This window comes from Protopterus annectens, chromosome 13.part0 (genome assembly GCF_019279795.1).
Source record: "Protopterus annectens isolate FY-2018-M chromosome 13.part0, PAN1.0, whole genome shotgun sequence".
NCBI lineage: Eukaryota > Metazoa > Chordata > Ceratodontiformes > Protopteridae > Protopterus > Protopterus annectens.
This window is the reverse complement of record NC_056747.1, coordinates 402,373,291-402,396,444: the sequence shown is the minus strand read 5'-3', so window position 1 is coordinate 402,396,444 and position 23,154 is coordinate 402,373,291. Positions and strand designations below refer to the sequence as shown.

Below are 23,154 nucleotides of genomic sequence, written 5' to 3'. Positions count from 1 at the left end.
TAAAGGAGGAAAAGTAGAATAGGTTGGACATGCTTAAGTCCTTAATGGATTTGAGTACGTTTGCGGTTGTTATTTTGTTTTGGTGTTCTAGAAAATGTTCAAGCATTGCAGACCAATTTTAAGGCTTTCCAGAAGGTTTTAGGGTTCCTTTTCTGAATTCTTTGAAGGTGTTTTGAGGTAAGGTTACTCTTGCTTGGTATTTATCCTGGTGGCTATTTTTTTGCTTGTGATACCTAGTTGCTTTGATTTCATCAGTTAGTGTCTTGCTTTAGGTCAGCCCTTGCTTGATTGAAGACAGACTTGTAACTTTGGTAACTGTATTGTCTTATTGCCTTGAAGTCATTTTGTTTGAGGGGCAACAAACTTTCTTGTACAGCATAATATAAAAATAAGCGAGACCAAGATAAAGGTACGGTGCTTACACACATCCGTATGTTAACTTTATGATATAATTTGATTTCTATGCAGATTGTAAAACAAGCAATGTAGTTTATTTTAGTTGTGTAATATGTCACGCTTTCTGGATAGGAAAAACTAATTTTTCATTGAAAGAGAGAATTCTTGAACATTATAGAGACATCAGGAATGCGAAAGAGACAAATGCCTTAGCACATGTTTTACAAAATGGACCAGAACACACCTTTAAATTTATGGTATTAGAGATGGTAATGAAAGGGATAAGAGGTGGGCAGCCACGGTGGTGCAGCGGTTAGCGTTGCCACCTCACAGCAAGAGGTCCTCTGGTTCGATCCTCGGCTGGGCTGCCTTCTGTGCGGAGTCTGCATGTCCTCTCTGTGGTTGCGTGGCTTTCTTCTGGGTGCTCCGGTTTCCTCCCACACCCCAAAGACATGCTGTAGGTGGATTGGACACTCCACAAAATTGGCCCTAGGTGTGAGTGTGTGCATGTGTGTGTGCCTTCTGTGGAAGGTTGGGCGCCGGGCTGGCAACTTGACACTGTAAAACTCCACTGCCAATCATGAGCGGACAGGTGATCCGCTGTGGCGACCCCTAACCGAGAAAAGCCGAAAAAAGAAGAAGAAGAATGAAAGGGATAAGAGGTAGTGACATTAGACATTTAACAGAGATAGCTGAGCAAAAATGGATTCTGTGTTTTTAATGCAGATAGATCACCTGGTCTGAATGGAGTACTATCACTCAAACTTTTTCTGAAAGCATGCCCATTGAAGCATTTATGGGTTATTTTATTTTATTATACTTGTCCAAACAATGAGCTGTATTGATATGTGAATATATATTTTATTTTTTATATTTTACACACATTTTTTGTATGTGTCTATAGAGTGCTGTTTTAATTTATTTAAGTTCTTTACATTGCCTCACTAGACTGCCATTGTTTTTTTATTTAGAAATGTTATCAATTGATTGGTTGGTCATTCTTTTAAATGGGTTGAATTTGTTAATTGAAGTCAGTCTGATGAAGCGATTTGAACTATTGCGAAAGTGCTTACTTCCTTTATAAAATAAACTTGTTTTATTAGCTGTGTTGGTTCGGTACTCTATTCTTTTATTTTTACGTTTGTCTTGTACAGCAGTTAGAATATTATAGAGTCTGTACAGGGATAAAGTTGGGTCACAAAGAGTGTAGTCAGTGTTTTGTAGTTCACAGTTTGACAAACTCAGAAACTAGATTAGTGTATGTTATTTTTTTGTTTGTTTTAAGTGACAAGGTGGAAAATACTCTTATGAGATTGGTATGATTTGTATTTTTTTTGTTTGTTTAATGTACTGGTAACTATGTTGAGCATTGAGATTTTTTTCCCAAAGAGGGGGTTAGCCTAGTATGCTTCTAAAGTATTTATCTTTGTTTTTGTTTTTTGTGTATTTTTCTGCCAGTGCATGCTGACCATTAGGCCTCCCCTATTTAGACCAGATGCATTCTTTTCCTTGCTTGAAGTTCTACCTGGCATCACAGTGAGAGCCATATGGAGGTGGCCATCATTCAGACACTCATGGGGCTGTTTTCCACTAATGAATATGTTTCTAATGGTCTAACACCACATCTGTGCAGCGGAATGTGTAGTGCACATCACTGTTGAGGTCCACTGTGCCTTCCCCCATGCAAACGCATGCTTCCACACATTCATGTTCATGGTTACCACTAGACAATGGGATTGATGAGCCTGTTTTCCACCCATCCCCTGGCTGTAATTTGTATCACTGATCCTCCTCCAGTGAATTGTGGCCAGCTGCACCAATACTCACCACACCTGTACAGCGGAATGTGCAGTGCACATCACTGTTGAGGTCCACTGTGCTTCCCCAATGCAAATGCATGCTTCCACACATCCATGTTGATGGTTACCACTAGACAGTGGGATTGATGAGCCTATTTCCCACCCACCCCCATCCCCTGGCAGTAATTTGTATCACAGGATTGATGAGCCTATTTCCCACCCACCCCCATCCCCTGGCAGTAATTTGTATCACTGCTCCTCCTCCAGTGAATCGTGGCCAGCTTCACCAGTACTCACTCAACCCAGAATGGGCATTTTTATCTTCCCATGCCTGCTGTATCAGGTGCTTAAGACACTAATCAAATGTTGGCCACTGTAGTAAGGGCTTTATTGCTCTGCACCATTGGAGCCTGCTTACTCCTTAACTGCTTGTCTAAAGTTGAGAAGGGAGGGTTCTCTATCATTTTTTTTTTGCTAAAGCAATAATTGTTTGTATTGCCACAAATAATAAATGTATAGTGTTAAGAGAGATTTTATACCTGGTTTAGTTTGGCAGTAATATTTGTTAGGAGAGTAAAAAGATATAAAAAAACTGCTACTAACATTTTTTTTATTTTAACACTTGTGTTAAATCATCAGTTTAGACACAGGCAAACATACATTTGTATACAGTATACATCACATATTTTATCATCAGTCCAATATTAACATATATTTTTCATTTCCTGTCTTCCCTTAAACCTCACTTCTCCTGCACATATTGTTCCCACAATTTCCAATTATGTCTACATAATTGGCTCTTGCCAATTTTTAAACATCTCACACTTCAGTTCTTTTAGCTCTGTTACAATATTCAGTACTTCAAATACAGTTGGTTTAGGCTGTGATTTCCATTTTCTAGTAATTGACTTTTTGCAGCCACCAGAATTAACACCTGCAAGACCCTTCTGTGTCTAGGCAATTCAGATCCTGTGACCCAGATCAAAATAATTATTTCCTTAGTTACACCCATTTGCTCACCAAATATTTCTTGATAGAGTACTTTGTAAGGAATTTTTAAAGTCTGTCAATTCATTACTCTCCCAAAACATATATTCCCAGTTATCTCTTTCTTCCCAGTCACACCACTATTTTCCATCTGCACGAGGAAAAATGTTTGGAATTTGCTTGGGGTATAAAAATGTCTATGGAAACACCTCCATGCAAAAATCCTAAATCTTCTAGACTTTGTTCCATGCTTAGAATTCATACATATATCCTCCCATTATCCCCTTGTAAATTGCTTATTCAGTTTCTCTTCCCAATCTTTCCTGATTGATTCCTATAGTTTTCATGAGATTTGTAATATATACCCTACTAGTTTTCCCTTTTTTAACAACAATTTCTATTCTAGATTCAACTAAAAGCTCTACCAGAGCGTATCTTTCACTTAGGATTCCCCTATCCCCTTCTCTTTGTCTATACTACGATATCAATCCCTTGTAGGGAAGGCAGTCTCTGGCCTTCAGTCCATGTGTCTTTTTGGTCTCTTCTCATTCTAATACCCTTTCTTCTCTAGTTTTTTTGCCCCTATTACCTTGTTTCCTTTGCCAGTTTTCTCCAGTAAATTTCATCTCCCTCTTGCCTGTTCTGTGGAACCCTAATTGTAGTAATCTGTATTGGTAAAAATCTGCTTTCTCTATTCTCATATTGGCTTAGAGCTTAGAATACTTTTTACTACGTTATGAATATAATATTCCATTTGGCTTTTGTTGTTCTCCTTAAGGTTCTGTTGGAAGGATCAACTTGTCTCACTTAACTCTTGCCTTCTTCCCCACTCAGATACAGTAAACTCTCAGTTAACCAGCACCCATGGGGATTGGTAGATGCTGGGTAAGTGTAGTTTCTGGTTGCTTGAGTGTTACTATTAAAAATAGACCTGATAGACACTGTACCCTATACAATATCATACCATACTATAAACACTGTATTGATTTGATTTTAATATTGAAAATCAGTAATTAAAAGCCTGACTGGAATAATGTTTTAAACTTATATTTCCACTAAAAAGTGCGGCACTCAGAACGGTTTTCAGTGGTACACTGAGTGGACTGGAATTGAAAGAATTGAATAGAGAGAGAGAATGCATGTATGAAAGCTGAAGAGACTGTGTGTGTGTGTGTGTGTGCGTGTGTGTGTGTGTGTGTGTGAGAGAGAGATCGGAAATAGAATGTGCAATCTGATACAAATTTAGTATGGAGAGAGTGTTGACATTTTAGCAAATTGATTTGTTTGGTTTGACTTGTTCTCAGGTTGGGGAGAACAAAAAATGTTTTACTTAGTTACTTTGTTTTGCCTTTTAATGTTTTCCTAAACATTAATGACATTAAGTGGAGTATATCCTTCTTAGTCCACACACGTTTGACAAAGTCAACAAAAATCCAGTCTTTCTCAGCCACTTTTTCTTGTAAAGCCATATTTTACAAATGAGATTCATGGTTTATAGTCCCACATTTATTCACTAATTTCAGAATTGTTGGTTGTGTTCTTGTTAATTTACATCTCATAACACCAGAGTCTGGTTCAAGTCCAGGGTACTCCTGATTGTTCTAGTTAACTTCTGTCCTTTTTTCTGTCTGTTTAAGCATTTTCGTTTGGAATATAGGAGAAGGTTTCACTGGCAAATTCTGTATGAGCTTTGTTGTCAGAAGAATGAGAAGCAGAGTCCCCTTTTGTTTGATGGCTCATTTTTGTTGGACAAATTTTCGTATTTCCTTCTTGGCCTATTCTACATCTAAAAATGACTTTGATCCTCCAGGAAAAAAATATTCTGAACGCAGGTGGATAGAGCAGCTTTAAACTCGCTCCAGCCTCTCGACAGTTCCTGATTGCTGTCTTCTCTTCTGCATGGTGTACAGTGATTAATCATTTTTTACCAAAGTTCTGCTGTCTCCGGGACTTCCTAGATGGCTTGGACATTGAGTAACAGCTTAATTTCAGTTCTCCCAGTATGAAAACAAACTCGGAAGAGAGCCAGTAAACTTGTATTTTGGGTAGATTTCAGTAACTGGCTAGTAAGTGCACTGCCAGGATGCCAGCAAAAAAGAAATTCAGAGAACCTGAAAGAAAATAAGTGTCAAAATGTGAGGGAAAAACTGACTGGGATGAATTTAGCAGGTGTTCAGCAAAAAGCACTGAAAGCTCAAAAAGCTCAAACTTTGGTGCAAGACATGGCTTCTAGTAACCTAGACAAAAAATAAGTCAGATGTACTCACAGTTGATAAAAATAAACACTGGTGGAGTATATCAGCTTAAATAACAAAAGCCTAGAAAAAATGGAAGAAGCTTTAAACAGATATTCAGATGAGGGTTTAAAACTGCAAAAAATTAGAGGTTGAAATATAGAAAATGTTGGCTGAATATGAGACTGCTCAAAAAGAGATGTTTCGAAAAATAACAGAATTAGAGGACAGAGCACGTATGGAAAACCTGAGAATTTCTGTTGTACCACAGAATGGAAGGAACAAACTATATTAATTTTATGTAAGCACAAATAAGCAACTGGACTGGTATTCCACAGCAGGAGTTGTTATTTGAAAGGGCACATTGTGTGTATATGCCAAACCTGGCCTGGCAAAAGAAACCTAGACCTTTAATAGTAAAGATGCAGATGTACCAGCAGAAGCAATTAATTCTGATAAAAGTGTGGCTGAAGGGCAAAGTACTAAAAGTGGGTGACAGTAGAGTGTTTGTGGAAAATGATTACTCACTGTACTCCAGGCAGAAGAGGAGTATGTTTGTTCCACTAATCAGAGAATGTCAGGAAGCAGGTGTGAGATTCAAACTGCTGTACCCATTTATCTTCAGAGTATTCTTTCTGGGGGGACAAAACCATTTTTAGATGCACAACATACAAAGGAGGAAATACAAATGTTTTCCCAACAAAAAGTGAGCTGCAAAACAGGACGTGATTCTGCTTCTTGTTCTTTAGGTAATAAAGACCACAGAGAGACTGTGCCAGTGAAACCATTTCCATAGTTTCAACAGAAAATGCTTGAGAGACAGAAAAAAAGCACAAGAGTTGACTAGAAGAACCGAGAGTATGTTGGAAATGAAGCAGAGACTGGATTTGGGAAATGGAGATAAACAGTAAGAAAAACCCAGCAACTCAGAAATTGACAAATTTGAGATTACAAAGCATTAATTATATTTGTGAAACATGGCAGAACAAGAAAACCTTAAAATACTGTACTTTTTTGAGTTTGCTAAACCTTTAGGTGACTCTAAAGCATATGCCCCACTTCATGTCATTGATGTTTGGAGGAACACTTAGGAGAGGGGAAGAGGAAGGAGAGAGTTAACTGTAAGTAAAACAAAGTTTTGTTCTTAACAGTAGTCTTTTTATAGTGCATGATATAGTCTGCATGATGTAAAGTAAAATGTTCTCACTTGCAAGTGTATTGGGGATGCTAAAGTAAACAGGTGCCCCTGTTTTTTTTCCTTCTTTTCTCTTTCTCCCTGTTCAGTTTTAAGAAAAAAAAGTAGAAAAGTCTGGTCAAAACAGAGTATGGTGCAAGAAAAAATTATGCGATTTTTCTCATTCTTGCATAGGGGAATGACTGGATGAAGTTCCTTGGCTTGATCTAGTAACAAGTTTTAATTAAGAGAAAGCAAATAAAGAGAAGAGAACATTGAATGCAATAAATGTTTCCTCAAAAATAAATAAATTATTGTAGATGCAACTGCCTATCTGGTTCTCATGTTTCCATGGAGCAATAAAAACAGAATACTTCTTTTTTCAATGACTAGGAGATGTTTTCTGAAAGCATTCAAGTGCTATCCCATTCTGGGAGAGCAATAAAGAAAACACAAAACCAGTCAGAACTTAATAGAAGCACAGGCTGTACCATGCATGTTTGCATAAATAACCTACCTTTTCGGTTAACCCAAGTCTATGGGTGTGGCAATTAGTTTGGGACAGTTGTTCTTATTGGGGTTAAACTTCAGTATTTGAAGATGTACATAGTTTTGTATGTTAGTATTAAGTTAATAGGTTTCAGGGGTGAGCTGAGGATGTATTTTTTTTTTTTGTTGTTTGAGAGCTTTCGGTAAAACAACGTTTTGTAAGATGTGACATAGGCTCAAATAGCTATGACAAGAAACTACTGTATAAAAGGTCAACCTGCCAAACACTAGTGTGTGCATGTAATACAAAAGCTGGAACTAGATGCTTAACAAAAAACTGTTACAAATAAAAGGTGGGAATAATAACTTTTTAACATAATGAGCCTTTCAATATTATCTTTGAATGTTAATGGTCTCACAAATATATACAAAAAAATGAAAGATTATTAAAAAAAAAAAAGAGTACAAATAGCTATGCTACAGGAGGAGGTGTATTTGGAAAGAACTGATTATGTGAATATGATAAAGATAGGTTTTCAGGACGGTTATTCAGTGGAATACCTGGAAAAGAGGAGTACTTACATTAATTGCAAGTGGAGCTCCAATAGTTATAGAAGATGAAAAAAGAAGATATAATGTTAGATTTGTAGTACTAAGGGGTTACTGGCAAGGGAGGAGGATTATACTGGCATGTTTGTATATTCCACCTAAAACTGCTGTAATGGAGCTTAAGAAAATCCTGAGAGAAATTATCAGTTTTCCACAGGGAATATTACATATAGATGGTGACTGGAATTTGCTTTGCAACAGTGAAGGTGTGTCTGGGGGGGCCTAGAAGGGAAAATATAACAAAAGAAATTAGCTTTTTGAAGAAATTTATGAAAATGTTTGGCAAGGAAGATGTAAATTTAGTAGTAGAAGTTCGGAGTGAATTTGTATATTATTCCCAAAGATACAAAAACTGGGCTAGGCTAGACAGAACTTAGATTTCAGAGGAACATTGAAAGTCATGTTACACATTGAATAACTATGTCAGATCACTCACCAATAATAACTAAAATAAAAATGCAGGGTAATGAAATAAAAATGAGAGACTGATGTTATCCCACCTATCTGTTGAAAAGAGAGGAATTTAAGGAATAGGTAATGGAAATTATTCAGTAGTTAGAGAAGATAGAATTTTTTTCTGAAAATATAGCTAGGGAGTGGGATAAAATTAAAGTGGAGTTCAAAAATAGGGTGAAAATGAAAAAGAGGTATAGTTAAGAAGTAACAAGAATTATTTAGAGGGACTGACAAATGTTAAATTATTGTAGAATAGGAGGAATCTCTCAGAACAAGAAGAGGCACAATTGCAGAATGCTAAGCAGAAAATAAAGGATTACCTTGATAATGTGCATGAGTTTAGGAAGATTGCTGTTAAGCAACTGTTTTTTGATGATAACACCAGAGCACAAAAGCTTTTAGTCCAACAACTCAGACAACAGAAAGTTGAAAGGGTTGTCGCCAAGCTTAGGGAGCCTGTAATAAGGAAGATAAAGAGATCCTGTAAAGATGCTAGAAATATTTTGGAAATTTTATGAAAGTCTGTATAAAGCAAAGAAATAATGGCGATCAAAAAGGGTACAAATAGAAATGTTTATGGAAGAATTAAACATGCCAAGGTTAGAAGCAAATGAGGTTAAATTACTAACATGGTAGGAGGTGATGAGATAAAAATGATGATATCTAACCAATCCACAGGAAATCCCCAGAAGTAGATGGTATTCCTGTGGAAGTTTGGAAGCTAGGAGGGAAGAAAACTGATAAAGATCTGGAAGATTTTGTTTAACAGTATTTTAAGAGGAGGAGAAGCACCAACATCCTGGAAGAAAGCGGTAGTGGCTGTAATACCTAAATAGGGTAAAGACCCTTCAGGTCCAGCTTCATAAAGGCTTACTTCAATCCTAAACCATGATTATAAAGTGTTTTATGTCTATAATTGCTAAAAGAATGTCAAAGGTAATGCCAAAATTGCTAAATGTGGATCAATGTGGTTTTGTGGAGAGGAGGCAAATATCTGACGAAATTAACCGAATATTGATGTCCACAGGGAGTCTGAATGAAAGAATATATCACTGTTGTTGGTGGGTCTTGATGCAGAAGACATTTGATAGAGTAAGCTGGAAGTTTATGAGCAGGGCAGTGGAAGCATTTGCATTCCCTGATAAAATTATAAGGTTGATTAGGAAGATATATGAGGGATCAGAGGTGAAAATGAAAGTGGGTGGGTTCCTCTCTTATAATTTCTGTTGAGCAGAGGAACCAGCAAGGGTGTCCTCTTTTCCTTTTGTTACATGCAGTATATTTACAGTCATTGGCAAAGAAAATAAGAGACTCAGAAATTCAAGGATATAATTGGTATGGTAGTCAAGAAAAGCTGGCTGTATTTGCAGATTATATTATTTTATACCTGATAAAACCAGAAAAGGACATTTCATTGTTGTGGAACATTTTGAGGCAGTTTCATATATTTTCGAGATAGATAATTAATGAAGCTAAAACAAAAGCAATAGCTGAAATTTTGTACTTGCACATGAATTAGTTCAGCAGTATCCAATTTATGACGACATGATAAAATAAAGTACTTAGGAGTATGGATTAAAAATTATTCTGGTGTGGCAGCTAAGCGTATGTCGCAAAAGACTAAACAAAAGGGAATTACAAAAACTGAGAAATTAGTAGCTCTGTTATATGGATATGGAGAGCAAGATACAAGTTTTAGTCCCTTTAGTTTTATACACAGGTAATTTTATCAACCAGAGGAAAATTTGTGGATGGCAATTAATAAAGAGCTGAAGGATTTTATCTGGTAGGAGAAGATGGCAAGAATCGAGTGGGATAAGCTTATTCTTCCAATAGAACAAGGTGGATTGTGCTTACCCAGTTTGAAGGGGATATTTCAGAGCAGCACAGTTATAGCTCTTATACGTAGCACAAGCAGAAACCTATAATTCATAGTGGAAAAGGACGATAAATGGGGGGGGGGGGGCTCAAGAAACAAGGAGATACTGGGATTTTGGATGCAGATTTGTAAGGAGAATAACAATAACTGTACATGATATTATATTCATAAAGTAGCAGAAAGTATTCTAAGAACTAAGCCAGCATGGGAATGGAGAAAGGATACAGACAATAGGCAGGAGGAGGCTGGAATTTAATGGAGAAAACTGGCAAAAATAACCAGGGTACTGGGAGCAAATAGTTAGAGAGGGATAGGTAATAGAATTGGAAGGGGCCAAGATTGCCTTCCCTGTCAAGGATTGATATCAAAGTATAGGGAAAGAGAAATAAATAGGGAGATCCTGAGCGAAAAAACAGCACTGGCAGAGTTTTTAGTAGAATCTAGCACAGAAACTGGCATTAAAAAGGAATAATTAGTAGAGCATACAAAATATTGCATGATAACTATAAGAATCAATCAGATAAGGTTAGAAAGGATTAGAAAGAGAGATTGGATAAGCAATTCACAAAGAAACATTGGGGGAATGTATGTATGTCTCCCAAATATGCAACATAGTCTAGGAGATTTAGGATCTTTGCTTGGGAGTTTTTATGTAGGTAATTTTATACTCCCAAGTAGACTCCAGAGAATTTTTCCTCAACTCTATAGACAGCAAATTTTGGAGGTGTGATGGGGAAGAAAGGGATAATTGGTGACTTATTTTCTGGGAGTGTAATGAGATGGCAACATTTAAAGATTCCCTGCAGACTGCTCTGTCAGAGATACTTGGTGAGCAAACTGGTGTAACTAAGGAAATTATTTTTTTGAGCTATCATGCATAATAAAAATTGCTTAGACATAGTAAGGTCTTGCTGAGTCTAATTATGGTGCCTGCCGAAAAAGCAGTTACTAGAGAATGGAAATCAAAGTCTAAACCCACTTTGCTAGAAGTAGTGAATATAGAAACAGAGACAAAACAACTGGAGTTGGATCTTTAGAAAAGGGTAGGAGCAAATTACATGGAAAAATGGGCATTGTGAGAACAATATATGCAGAGGAGGAACAAGGTTTAAAAGAAGGTAAGATATGAATGGGCTATGTAATGTTTGACTGACAATGACTGATTAGATTGTAAGTGATGTGTAATGTTTGCAACTAAAATGATGTCATTATGGTTTGTTTTCATTTATATAAATGTATGATTGTCTATATCATATGTGGTAATTTAATAAAGGTGTTTCTTGTTAAAAAAAATCTCCCGTCCAATTTAATTTTTAGTACTTTACTTCTACCACAAGTTTTGTCACGATCATGTCTTTCTGCTGATAGATTGCATCTTTAATAATACAGGGTTTGGTTGCTGTCTCATTACCAGGTGTGGAGCATATACTTGATCTGCCCTTTCATTTAACAAAACCTGACATGGAATACTTACTTGTCCTGCTGCTGCTTTGGCTTTCGTAACATAGTCTCTTCCTTCTAGTTTTTCTGGTATAGCAGAAAATCTCAGGTTTTCACTGCATGCTCTATCCTCTAACTCATTTTGAAACTGCTTTTCAGAAGTCTCATACTTAGCCAGCTTTTTCTTCATTTCGAACTCTGATTTTTGCAGTTTTATCAGGTCATCTGAATAGCCACTTAAAGCTCGTACCATTTTCCAGCCTTTTGTTGTTTGAGTTGATATACTCCTCCTGTGTTTCATTTATTTTAATCAGTTGTGAGTGCATTTGATTTATTTTTCCTCTAAGTTATTAGAAGCCATCTCTTGCACCACTGCTTGAGCTGCTTTTTTATGCCCAGCTGCAGAATTCTACCCAGTCAGTGTTTTCTCTTCACATTTTCTAGTTGATTTTCTTTCAGGGTTTCTAAGTTTCTGTTTTGCTAGCATCCAGGCATTGTATGTACCAACCAGTCTCTGAATTTTACCAAAGCATGGCAGAATTACGAGCCCTTGCCTCTCTGTTTTTATTTTCGCACTGAGAGAGCTGAAATTAAGCTGTTGATTAGTGTGCTGCCACCTTGGAAGTCAGCTGCTACTAACATTTTGGCTTGCCTTCCTAGTTCGATTTGCAGTAGCAAACAATCACAGTCAGTGTGAGAGGTTTTTTTACCTCCTGCTGTAAATTTGGAGGGAAAGTTGACATTTTTGTTTTCCATGATAAGTGCTTTCCCACCCTCAATTGACTTTGCTGGCCTGTTGTCATAGATTAAATTGTACTTGCCAGTTAGACTTTGATACACAGTCTCTATGATTTAGCCAGGTTTTAGTAAGAGCAAGCAGTTTTGCACTTTTTGAGTGATCCAAACTTCTAGAATAAAATTTATGATCAGTTCAGAGATTCTTGTTAAGCATACTGCCAAAGAGGCAGTAAAGAAACTCTGTTGTACCACCAGGTATTGGTAGGAGAGTAATGGTGTCCCCTATTAAATAGATTTTCTCAGCATATCCAAAGTGAAAATTTGAGATTATCTATCCAGTCATTTAGACTGGTTTTAAAGGTTGGCAGGTAAGTACTGTTTTTTATCCTTTGTCTTCTTCTGCCTTGCTGACTATCAAGCTCCCCCAACTGAACTCAAGCCCAGAGAACCTGTAACTGTGGGGAGAGCCATAATATTTGGAATCTGTCTGATCCACGAAGGCAGTCATCCTGGCAGATATCAAGGACATTGTGTCCTTGCTAGCTTTACAGCAACTAAAGGCATTTTTTTATTAAGAGCCTAACGCCTTCACTTGATGGAGACTGGCACTTGTGTCACTACAAAGACAACTTATATCCCTCTTTCTATGCATGCTCCTACACATACACTGACAAAGGCCACAATTGTGGGCTTGAATGGGCATCTCTTTGTCCTCCCCTGACTGATCCTCACTCTGGTTCTGCTTCCTGCTTTCCAGCAGAGATGATGTCATGTTTGGAGCAGTTGGTATGGTCGCCAGGGAACAATGTGCCTTCCCCCAGAGCACATCCTCCCTGACTGTATCAGATGCCCAAGCCCCTATTCGAACTTTGATCACTTGAGCCATTGTTACAAAAATATCTATTAATGTGTGTATGCTTAATGCCAATTAATATTCAAGTAATTTAATTCGCTTTTCATTCTATTTTTCATGCACGGTATTATATATAAATTGAGTTTCATATGAGACTGAAAAAGATGCTTTTTGAAAACTGCAGTATGCTTTCTAAAACTTGCAAGTTGCCCTCTGACCTAGTAACTGCTAGCACAGCAATATTCATGTTTATGCCTTTTGAAAATGTACTTGAAAAGCAGGTGCTTATCTGCTAGGTCAGGAACGAATGAATAAACAATACTATATTCTGTAATGTAATGATTTTAGACAATAAGCTCTGTTCAAAAGATGGAAACATGTACAGCTGCAGTAACTTAGAGATAAAGTAGACAAAGAATTATTAGAGAAATGAACTGCTAGCGTTGTGCTTGAATTAGCCATAGTACCTTAAATGGTAACATAACATGTATCTAACTGGGAGTAATCAAGGCCATGTTGTTTTCCTCAGGAAGTTTCACATAAAAATTGATAAATCAGCAGAAATTCATGGAAAAAATGGTCAACAGATGATGATGAAAAAGGTGGTAATCTGTTACGTCAGCTTGGTAGGCCATAACCAGTTTGAGAATGTATAAAAATAAAAGTATTTCCTGTTTCTGGTTAGACAAACTCTGTATTAGCACATTTTTGTCTCCTTGCTGCAAGATTAAAGTGCCTTAACCTAAACCTACTGTGTTTTAATCATTTTTAAAGTATATTTTTCCTTTGACAGCCATAGTCAGGACTTTATCCCTCTATACCACCAGTTCTGGCTAGTGGAGGTACTTTATGTAAGTGGAGCCTATTCTAGAAACAAAGGTATGCTAACTTAGTTACCTGCCATGCCTGTTGTTATTGTTAATGTGATTTCTTGGGTGGATGTTTACTTTACCACTGGTTCTGTTTAGGTGAAAGGATTCAACAACTTGTAGGGCTTTTTGAGCACAGAAGACTAAGCAGACATCACCCTGCAAGAGCCTATGTTCTTCGTGTTTCACTGTTGCAGTCATTACATTTGGGTAATCCTGCCGGCAGGTTGCCCTCAGTTGGCCTGAATTTCAAAGTCTTGGGTCCTGCGTTGGCTGCTGTCACCTCCTTCCCTGACATCAGGTCATCAGGGGTATAAAAGAAGCAGCCGACGCCATTTTCCTCAGTTTTTCTTGCCGTGCTGTCCCCGAAGCAGAAGCAGTTCGCAAGTGCCGATTGGCCGACTCCGGAGATTTTCGTGTTCAAGTTTCAGACCCGAAGTCTTCAATAAAGCTAAGTACCCCGTTGGGGAAACTTTTTTCTTGCTCCAGACCGATGTCAGAAAAAGTTAATAATTGTATTTCTTGTGGAAAGCAAATACCTCATAAGGATTTTCATTCTTACTGTATTCCTTGCCTAGGCCCTGATCACAACGTTTCTGGTTGTCGGTTTTGTGCTAGATTTAACCAATGCACTATTAAGCATCGGCATGATTTTGCTTTAAACTGTTTTGGACGCCGGTTTAATTACCCAGAAATGTCATCGGATAGCCATCCGACTACCGGAGTTCACAAAAAATGCAAAGAAAAGGAGAGAGATAAACAACCGAGGTCCAAAACCGACGAAGCTTCTCCTAAGCCAGTCGCCGGTTCTCAGTGAAGCACTTTCGCAACCCCTGACGCCCACTACTTTATAGTCGCAGGCCGCTACCAACTCCCATGTGGAGTCAGCTATGCCGCTGGAAACTCAAGGTATTGGAGCCTCGGACACTATTCCTTCAGATGGGTCCGGAGCCGCTGAGCAGGCACCGGCTTCTGAGGGTGTATTCAGACCTAAACATCTTTACATTAAACCAACTTCAGCTTCAAAGGCAAAGACTAAAGCACCTTCTAAAGCAAAGAAGCAAACTCAAGGGCCACGTGGACAGGCCTCTATGCCCAAAAAACAAATGCTCAAAATGGCCGAAGACTTGATTACCTTGATCAGGGGATCCCATCCCCCTCTGGATAAGAGACCTAGGCAAGAGACTGACTATGAATCTTCAGATCAAGTTTCTATTTCTTCTGATTCCTCTTCTGATCAGGAATATTCTCTTCCCCCTACGAGGACTCTAATGCTGAAGAATCTATACCGTCAGCTTCTCCTCCAGAGGACTATTCTTGCGGGGAAACCTTGCATACCATGAGGGAGCATTTCCACTGGGAGAGCCAAGATTTTTCAGAATCTAAAAAGAGGCTCAGGGATTTCCTTTTACTACCTCAACACAGGCCTCTAGCCATTCCACCTGTGTTAGACAATGTAGATGATGCGTTTTCGGAGTCTAGTCTGACCCCTGACTCCTTACCTCCAGCTCCTGTTAAGCCTGACAGATATTACAGGGTTCCTGACTCTCATAAATTCCTTTTTAAAAACCCTGCTGCAGACCTAGAAACTATTTCACAGGGTCCCAAAGGAGTTAAGGCTTTCGCTGCAAAAAACCCTACCCCCTCTGACAGGGATTCTAGGGCACTGGATAGATGGGGTAAAAAGGTTTACACATCTGCTACCTTGGCTATAAGGGCCTTAAACTGTCAGTTTCATATGCTCAAATATCAGCAACATGTCATGGCATTGCTTAAACAGAAAATGTTGTTAAACTCTGAATGTGCAGAAAACAAGGAAATGCAGGATTTATTGCATGCAGTTGAACAAGTTGGAAAGCGTACTTTGCAATGTGGTTTTGAACTTTGGAGGCCTCCTGCAGGGCCGCAGTCACAGGTTCAGTAATTAGAAGGCATGCTTGGTTAAAGGAACAAAATCTGCCTGATCATGTTAAAGTTAAATTATTAGATGCTCCTTTACAGCACGATACTTTGTTTGGTGTTAAGGCAGAAGAGGTGTTAAAGAAAATGGAGGACAAAGCTAATTCTATGCAAACTATCAAAGATTTTTTACAAGTACAGCCACCAAGGTTTAGTAGACACTGGCCTACAAAGAATTGGTCCTTTCCTGTGTCGGACAGACCTCAAAGGGGTAGATCCAGATGCCCTAGAGGCAGAACCCAGGTGCAAGGTTCATACAGGTCAAAGCAGTGGGGTGCTTCTACCTCCAAAGTCGAAGAAGACAAATCACAGCCATACAGGAAACAGTCCCAATGACTTCCCCCTGCCGGCACCAAGCACTTATGTCCTGGCAGCACCCTTAGGGGGAAAATTAGCACTTTTTTCTCAAAATTGGCACATTATAACCCAGGACAAGTGGGTTCTAAATATAGTGTCACAAGGCTACAAGTTCCATTTCCATACCCTGCCAAAGGCAAATGGCTGGCCAGATCTCCCAAAACATCAATGGGAAGAGGCACAAAAACAAGTTTCATCCCTCATGGACATGGGGACCATTCAGCAAGTACCAGAGCAAGAGCAGGGACAAGGATTTTACTCACGACTGTTCTTGGTTACCAGAAAGGACAAGGCCTGGAGACCAGTACTGGACCTATCTATTCTGAACACATTCCTGGATATACCAAAATTCAAAATGTTGACCTTGCAGCAGCTTCTGCCCATGCTGGACAAGAATGCTTGGCTTGTGACTTTAGATCTAAAAGAGGCATACTTGCATGTCCCAATCAGACAATCATCCAGAAGATACCTCATATTCAAGGCTGGCTCAATGCATTACCAATTCTCTGCACTGCCCTTTGGCTTATCTACTGTGCCCAGGGTCTTTACAAAGTGCCTGGCACCAGTAATTGCATTCTGCAGACAAAGAGGAATACAAATATATCCTTACTTGGACGACTGTCTAATTCAAGCAGAGAACAAGGACATTCTTCTACAGCATCTGGCGTTTGTGAAAAGGCTTCTAACATGCCTAGGGTACACAGTCAACGAAAATAAATCAAAACTAGTAGCCTCTCGAGATAATATTCCTGGGTGCAAGCTTAAATACAACTGCCCAGATGACTTATCTCACACCAGACAAAGGCAACTGACTACCTATTTCAAAATGTTGGCAACAAAGGCCCAGTTATCTGCAAGAAAAATTCTGCAGGCTTTGGGCTTCATGGCATCCTCCATCCTGCTAATTCCATATGCAAGACTGCATATGAGGAAACTTCAATGGTACCTAAAAAGTGTTTGGACTCAACATTGCCACAGCCTGGAAACAATGATTACTCTCATTCCCTGCCTGCAACAGGAGTTTCGATGGTGGGCGAAGGCTTGTCACCAGAACAAAGGACAGCCATTCACATTACCCCCAGCCAGGCAGACACTAACAACGGATGCTTCAGATTGTGCCTGGGAGGCCCACATGGCAGGAAAATACATTCAGGGCACATAGTCCTCAAACAAAATGCATCTACATATCAATCAAAAGGAGAAGCTAGCTGTTCAAAATGCCCTGACAGCCTTCAAGGACCTACTTCATCCGGGACAACTACTGATAAAGACAGACAACACCACAGTCATGTGGTATATAAACAAGCAGGGGGGCACACCTTCTTACCCCCTTTGCAGACTAACCATGACTTTGTGGGACACAGCATTGACTTACCAAGTACATCTGCAGGCACAATTCCTGCCAGGAAAGGAAAACACTCTGGCAGATGAGCTAAGCAGAAACCTCATGGATCCCCACGAATGGCAGCTGGATCCACAGGTCTTCAGCATGATAACAATGAAATGGGGGTGCCCGGACATAGATCTATTTGCCTCCCCTCACAACTACCAACTAAAAAGATTCTGAACAAGGACTTATCACAAACAAGCATTGAAAGTGGACGCCCTATCTTTCAGCTGGAAAAATCTATCAGTATATGCCTTTCCTCCACTGCCTCTCCTCCTCAAGATACTCTTAAAGGTCAGACAGGAGAAGCCAAAGATGATTCTGATTGCCCCAGACTGGCCCCGCCAGTATTGGTATCCAGTCCTAAGGAACTTGTCTAAATGCCCAGCTTTAACCTTACCTCAAATACCTCATCTACTGTCCCAGCAAAACAATCAGATCCTGCACAACCAACTCAGTACTTTAAACCTGGCAGCATGGCGGATAATGTAGTCACACAAAACACACCTCTCAGTAAAGCTGTGATGGATGTCGTTTTGGAGGCCAGACGGCCTAGTACTAGAAAATCTTATGCTGGAAAATGGAAGAGATTCTGTGCTTGGAACCAGGCACAAGGGACAGATACAGGTGTCCCAAACATTCCTCAGATTTTGCAATACTTAACTGAGATGCTGGACAAAGGCCTATCTTTTTCATCAATTAAAATTCATGCCTCTGCCATTTCGTCTCATTACAATACAGAGCCACCAATCTTTTCTGATCCTTTATTAAAGCAGTACCTCAGAGGAGCCAAAAACTTAAGGCCTCCAAGGAGAGCACCAATGCCTACATGGGACCTCAACTATGTCTTGGAAAAACTCATCCTGCCTCTTTTTGAGCCAACTGCTACTGCTGACATAAAGTTTTTATCTTGGAAAACAGCTCTGCTCCTAGCAATAACTCCTGCAAGATGGGTTTCAGAGCTACAAGCACTCATGGCTGTGGAACCTTTTATCATGTTTTATCCAGACAGGGTCTCTCTGAGGACAAACCCAACATTTATGCCTAAGGTGGTGTCCAGTGTGGCTCTTAACCAAACTGTTCATCTGCCAACGTTTTATTCAAATCCACAGAACAAGGGGGAGAGAATTCTGCATTCTTTGGACGTACACAGACAACTTAGATTCTACTTGGACAAAACCAAAGTTTTCAGGAAGACAAGAGCAATTACTAGTGGCATATGCGGCAGGATCACAAGGAAAGGCTATCTCAAAGCAGACTGTTTCAAAGTGGATAGGCCACTGCATTCATTTCTGCTATTTACACCATGGTAAGCCAGTGCCTAAGGGCATTAGGCCTCACTCAACCAGAGCTGCAGCCACTTCAGCAGCCTTTCTCAGGGGAGTACCAACCAAAGACATTTTAGAGGCTGCTACTTGGAGTTCAGTGCACACCTTTACAAAGCACTATCATCTGCCACTCTACTCTAAATCCAGGGCAGGCTTTGCCACTGCAGTTCTGCAGGGCCTCTTGCCGCTCCTAATGCTGTTTAGCTCCAGCCTCCCAACCATATCTTTGGGACTCTACCCAAATGTAATGACTGCAACAATGAAACACGAAGAACATAGTACAGTTGTGTACACTTACCATAAATGTAGATGTTCGAGTGTATTCACTGTTGCAGTCCAGGTTACCCACCCGCCATCCCCCTTTTTTCTGCTGGAACTTTTCTTTCCTTCTCTGATTTATACTACCTATGTGGTGTATTTGCTTGTAGATGAAGGTAAAGTTTATATTGGTGTATGTATTTTCATAGATATATAAATTTTGACTACCCTTTTAGGGGGCACCTGACATCTGGGGCAAGAAAAACTGAAGAAAATGGTGTCGGCTGCTTCTTTTATACCCCTGATGACCTGACATCAGGGACGGGGCGACAGCAGCTGATGCAGGACCCAAGACTTTGAAATTCAAGCCAACTGAGGGCAACCTGCCAGCAGGATTACCCAAATGTAATGACTGCAACCGTGACTACACTCGAACATCTACATTTATGGTAATTGTACACAACTGTACTTTACAAGACTGAGTAGATGTTAAGGGCTTTGAGTCTGTTAGGGTAGCTATAGGGTACTAAGACCTGAGGTCTTTTTGCAAGGAAACACTAAGGATGTTTTTTGTGTTTCACTGTTGCAGTCATCACACTTGGGTTATCTGCCTGCAGGTAGCCCTCAGTTGGCCCGAATACCAGAGATTTCTCCATCGGATGCTGTCGCTTCTTCCATGATGTCAGGTCGTCAGGAGTATAAAAACAGGAAGCCAATGCCATTACATCAGTCTTTCTTGCCGAGGAGCCCGAAGCAGAAGCAGTTTGCAAATGCCGGTCGGCCGCTTCCTGATTTTTCCATTTTCGAGTTGAATAATCCTGAAGTCTTCTAAAGCTAAGTACCCCGTTGGGTATCCTTTTTTTCTTGCTCTAACCGATGTCAGAAAAAGTTAACAATTGTCTTGCCTGTAGAAAGAAATACCTCACAGAGATTTTTATTCTTACTGCGTCACCTGTTTAGGCCCAGACCACAACGTCCCTCGCTGTCGGTTTTGTGCCTTGTTTAATGCCCGAACCATTCGTCATCGGGCTATCTTTGTTGCTAAATTCTTTTGCTCTCGATCTCCGTATTCTGAAATGGTTTTGGTAAGCCATCCGACTACCGATCTTCCGAAAAAAACGTAAAGATAAAGACAGAGACAGACTGCATAGGTCCAAAACTGCTGACGACACTTCCGTTAAGCTAGTCGCCAGTCCACCAGTACTCAATGAGGCACCTTTGCAACCCCTGAAGCCCACTTCTATGGATTCGCAGGCCTCTGCTGAGACCCATTCAGAGTCCGGTATGCCGTGAGATGCTTCTTAGACTATGGAACCAGCGGATGTCTCTACCTTAAATGGGTCCGGAGCCACTGTGCAGGCATCAGCTTCTGAGGGAGTTTTTCATCCTACTGATGTTCGATTCAAACCGACTTCTTTTTTAGCCAAAACTACAGAGTTTCTTAGGCCCAGAGTACGTACTACTCCTAGAAAACCGATGACTAAAGCGCATGCTCAGGCACCCATGCACAAAAACAAATGTTTAGAATGGCTGAAGACCTTATTACGCTGATTAGGGGAAGCCAGCCTTCCCCAGCTAAGAGACAAAGACTCCAGTCCCCTTCAGGTTCTACAGACCAAGAGTCCGATGACTGTGACCTTTCTGATTATGAAGACATGCCCTTATCTGCCTATGAAGATTCAGATGCAGAGGAATCCATTCCCTCTGCCTCCCATCCAGAGGATTTCTCTTTTGGTGAAACCTTGCATACCTTAGAGCATTTCCGTTGGGAATGCCAAGACTATGCTCAATTCAGAAAGAGACTCAGAGAATTTTGAGTTGCCTCAGCACAGACCTTTAGCTATACCCCCTGTCCTGGATGTTGTGGATGATGTTTTCATGGAATCCGGTCTTACTCCAGATAATTTACCTCCGGCCCCTAGGAAACCAGACAGGTACTACAGAGTACCTGATTCTCACAAGTTTCTTTTCAAGAATCCTACTGCTGATCCAGAGATCATTTCCAGGGACCTAAAGGTATTAAGGCTACTACAGCCAAAAATCCTATCCCTTCTGACAGGGATTCCAGAGCTTTGGACAGATGGGGGTAAGAGGGCATATACCTCTGCAACTCTTGCTATCAGGGCATTGAATTGCCAGTTTCACATGCTGAAATACCAGCAACATATTATGGAACTTATTAAACAAAAAGTGGTAATTTTTCCATATTGTGCAGAAAATAAAGAATTGCAGGAGCTTATGCACTCTGCAAACCAAGTTAGTAAGCATACTTTGCAGTGTGGCTTTGATGCCCTGGAAGCGTCTTGCAGGGCTGAAGGAGCAAGCCTTGCCAGATCATGTGAAATCTAAATTATTAGACGCTCCTTTAAATAAGGACCGTTTGTTTGGCACCAAAGCAGAAGAAGTTCTTAAAAAGATGGAAGAAAAGACTAAATCTATGCAAACTGTTAAAGAATTCCTACAAGTGCAACCACCTAGATTCAGTAGGCATTGCCCTTCAAAACACTGGTCCTTCCCAGCCCCCTCCAGGCCTTCCCAAACAAGACCCAGAGGAAACAAACCACTCAGACTACAATCTTGGGATATTCAGAGGTCTAAGCAATGGAGTACCCCCACCCCTAGAGCAGGGAGTGGTAAGCCACCTCCTTATGGAAAAAGCTCACAATGACTTCTCAACTCTGCTTCCCAGCCCTGCCCAATTGCTTGTGCCCCTAGGAGGAAAACTTGCCCATCATGCAAAAAACTGGATGTCCATCACTCAGGACCGATGGGTCCTCAACATTGTAACCCAGGGGTACATATTTTACTTCCAGTCACTGCCAAACCCAAGCAGATTTCCAGACCTTCATCCAAACCAATAGGCAGAGGCTTAAAACCAAGTATTTTCCCTGCTCAATATCAGAGCTATTCAGCCTGTTCCAGTAGAACAGAGGGGTAGAGGATTCTACTCCAGACTATTCCTGGTACTCAGGAAAGAGGGCTCTTGGTGCACAATCCTGGATCTTTCAATTCTCAACACCTTCCTGGTGGTACCAAAATTCAAGATGCTTACCCTGCAACCGCTTCTCCCTATGTTAGCCAAGGATGCCTGGTTAGTCACCCTAGACTTAAAAGAAGCCTATCTACACATCTCCATAAGGGAGTCATGCAGGAAATGTCTACGTTTCAGGGCAGGGTCTATGCACTATCAGTTCTCTGCACTTCCCTTTGGCTTATCTACTGCATCCAGGGTATTCACAAAATGCCTGGCTCCAGCCATTGCATACTGCAGGCAGAGAAATATCCATTTACCCGTACTTGGACTGCCTGATTCAGGCGGAGAGTCAGGAGTTGCTGCTTCAGCACCTGACATTTGTAAAATGCCTTCTAACTTCATTAGGGTACAACATCAATGAAAAGAAATCACAACTGGTACCCAGTCAAAAGATTGTATTCCTGGGAGCAAGCTTGGACACAACTTCCCAGATGGCATTCCTCAATTCAGAAAAACAGGTCTGTCTGACAGACTTCTTCAAACAAATGGCCACCAGAACCCAGCTATCTGCAAGAAAAATACTGCAAGCCCTAGGGTTCATGGCCTCATGTATTCTGCTAATTCCATATGCAAGACTGCATATGAGGAAACTTCAGTGGTACTTAAAAAGTCTTTGGTGCCAACATTCTCAGGACCTGGAAACAGTCATTCCCATCATACCTTGTCTAAGGGCAGAGTTCCTTCGGTGTCAGAAGCATGCAACCACAACAAGGGACTGCATTTTACTCAACCCCATGCCACCCAGACCCTAACCACAGATGCATCAGATTATACATGGGGGGCTCACATGACGGGCAAATGTATTCAGGGCCACTGAAGCCCAAGGCAAATTCTCCTGTACATCAATCAAAAAGAGATGCTAGCTGTACAGAATGTCCTGACAGCTTTCAGATACCTACTCTTTCCAG

General features: G+C 40.3%; 1 protein-coding gene across 2 annotated transcripts in view; it reads left to right on the top strand.

Moving 5' to 3' along the window:
- Positions 1-23,154, top strand: part of CUX1 (cut like homeobox 1) — a 3,879,009-nt gene that overhangs the window by 2,419,447 nt on the left and 1,436,408 nt on the right. The gene's annotated exons all lie outside the window — the stretch shown is intronic.